Source organism: Cebus imitator, unplaced genomic scaffold (assembly GCF_001604975.1).
Source record: "Cebus imitator isolate Cc_AM_T3 unplaced genomic scaffold, Cebus_imitator-1.0 Scaffold252, whole genome shotgun sequence".
In the NCBI taxonomy this organism is placed as follows: domain Eukaryota; kingdom Metazoa; phylum Chordata; class Mammalia; order Primates; family Cebidae; genus Cebus; species Cebus imitator.
This window is the reverse complement of record NW_016107567.1, coordinates 2,166,162-2,169,108: the sequence shown is the minus strand read 5'-3', so window position 1 is coordinate 2,169,108 and position 2,947 is coordinate 2,166,162. Positions and strand designations below refer to the sequence as shown.

Below are 2,947 nucleotides of genomic sequence, written 5' to 3'. Positions count from 1 at the left end.
ATGGATTCAATCCTTTGCTGGACTACTAAAAAGGAATTTTCATGCAACTTATTTCAAAAGACAATGTCGATATCGATATGCAGTATTTTTAATTGTTTTGAAAAATGTTTAATTGTGTGGAATAATCGTTTTAACTGCTCAGTTCCAAAGCTGGACGTTGAAGTGATGTTTTTGACAGGGAAGACTAAAGAAGAGACCCCATTGCGTCTGCATTGGAGCTGGAACACAGAAATTCTTAGGAGACTGAACATGGAGAGTTTGAGATTCCTATACAGCGTGGGCTGTAAGTAAGGGCAATGGAAGCAGGCAGCCTTGGCGAGGATGCCGCTGCTCCTCGTGACATTTTGTCTCACAAACTTAGCAAGTTCTTAGAAAGTCCAAAACTCCGTATGTGTTGCCTAGTTTTCTTATATGATCACAGTAAATAAAGAGGAAAGATGCAGGTAATTTGCATTTTATTTGATAATTTTCAAATAAAAGTTACTTTTTAATAAAATTTCAGCTAGGATGCTCCCTGAGTTTCTTCAGTAGAACTTCATTTATTGACCAGATATTTGAAGAAAAGTTATTCTTTATCTGAGAGCAGGTACTGTTTATTAACTGACCAGCTTAGAAAAATACTCATAGTAGGCACCTTAGTTCATTCTTCTAATAAGCCTGATGGTCTGGTCCTCCCTGCTGCCAGCATCACCACCTTCTACAAAATGAGTGGCCTTTGTCTTCATTCCGCCTCATGGAGAAGATAATTTGAAGGGCCACAGGAAGTTCTTTGCTTCTTTGAAGCATTTTTCAACAGTATAGATCTCATGAATCAGATCCTCCATGCAGATGATGCCATATTTACCAAAGATCAAGCAATCAAAGCATTATCTGTCAAAGCAATTCACTTCTCATTGGTTTTGCCATGCAATTCACTTCTCATTGATTTTGCCATAACCATGCTTGTAGATTAGTTCATTTACTGACTTCAGATTTGGGTACCCCCATGCGATATATGGTTCTACAATCCTCAGCATGTTAACTGAAGCCTTGTTGAGCTTCGCAAAGGTTCCACTAAAGCTCTGATGAAGGTGAAGAAGCTGCAACACCTTTTGGACCTTTGGGCTTACACCACTGATACCTCTGATCCTGAGGACAAACACCAATTTGGATTCCACAAGTACATACAAGTTGCCAGCTCTTCTTGCCATCCTTGCCATTCAAATGTCAGTTCTGTACATCTGCCTATATTCCTTGTGATAGTGCTTTTCTTTTTCATAGATAAGCTTCTTCCTTGATTTCTAAAGCATCTTTTGGGCAAACTTCTTTCTCAGGCATTTGATCTTCAGCTCTGTGGAATTCCTTTGCTTTTTCTTAAGGGTTTCCAGCACAGCAGGAACCTTCTCTTTGACACCCTCCATGGTTCCAGCCAGAAAAGAGGAACTATTCTTTTATTATTAAAGGGTGAAATCTGCAACCTCCAGTAAACACTACTTTGCCTACTGGATCTTTAAATTATTAGCCCCATATTCCTCCAATAAAACCTCACTAAGCCTTTACGTCCTGGGTGCTGAATACACCCTGCATCTGCTTTCTAGAAGAAACCTGCCTTTCTTAACCTGGAGGTGGATTGCTGCTCATAAGTGACAGATGGAGTACTGCAAACCCCCAAGGGTGATTCTTGCCCTTGACCCAGTAGGATATTTACTGTCAATGATGCCCAGATTTAGAAAGAGGATGTATACATAGTTTCGACACCAAACAGGGCAAAGAGCAACTGCATGTGGAAAATACACATGCATCCAGCATCACTGCAGATGGGGAGGAGGAGGAAGACAAGGAGTGAATTTGAAAAGCAGGATAACTTAGGTGTGGGCCTGAGTGCCCAAGATCAAATCTGACTCCACCCTCACTGCCTTATGTGATCCTGAGAAAGTTACTTAAAATATCTGCACCAAAATTTCCTCAATCTGAAAGTAGGAAGTAGCACCTTTTTCGTAGGATTGTTGGAAAGATTAAAAATAGTAAATGTCATCTGTGTCAAAACCTTGATACTAGTGTATTTCTGTTCACCAAATGGTTTGCACCCCTTTAGTTTCCTTGATAAATGTTGATTTAAAAAAGAACAAAATTTCACTGGGCACAGTGGCTCACACCTGTAATCCCAGCACTTTGGGAGACCCAGGTGGGTGGATCACCTGAGGCCAGAGTTCCAGACAAGCCTGGCCAACATGGCAAAACCCCATCTCTACTAAAAAAAAATACAAAAATTATGTGGGCTTGTGGTGCATGCCTGTAAGCCCAGCTATTCAGGAAGCTGAGGTAGGAGAATCCCTTGAACCTGGGAGGCAGAGGTTGCAGTGAGCTGAGATTGCGCCACTGCACTCCAGCCTGGCCTACAGAGCACAACTCTGTCTCAAGAAGAAAAAAAAAATCAACCAAGTGATATTTAAACATCTAATTGGCTTTTGTTAATGATTCATAAATTAGGTATTTCCTATTCAAAATAGAGGGAGCTTCAGTCAGCCTGGTAGACCAGTTGGTTTGCCTAAGGTAGCTTGAACAGAACTAGGGAAACAAAAAAACTGAATTGGTTAACATCAGGTTACTTTAGGTTACTTTCCCTGTAAAGGGTTAAAGCAGAGAAGACCTCCTTATCATGCTGACTCAGGCTGACTGGGGCCTTTCTGAATGGTTGCTGTGAATCTCTTGTTTTCAGGAAATACCAGTATATAGGGGAATTTTCCTGTTTAGATTTCAGTTTGATTCCATGACACTTAGCACAAGTGACCCCATTTTGGTTCAATCTGTTTTGACCTAAGGCAGGAGCTCAGTCCAAAACCATGGCCTCTCGTACATTTTATTTAACAACATAAAGAAAAGAGTTTCTGTTCTGAAGCCAGTTTTCTTGAGGATATTGATAAACTGATCACAACAGAAGTAAAAAATATATTCAATAAGCAAGTAC

The 2,947-nt window shown here is 40.4% G+C and overlaps 1 pseudogene; it reads right to left on the bottom strand.

Annotated features, from left to right (window-relative positions):
• Nucleotides 1–438: 438 nt before the first annotated feature.
• LOC108282831 lies at nucleotides 439–1,473 on the bottom strand (annotated as a pseudogene).
• Nucleotides 1,474–2,947: the final 1,474 nt, after the last annotated feature.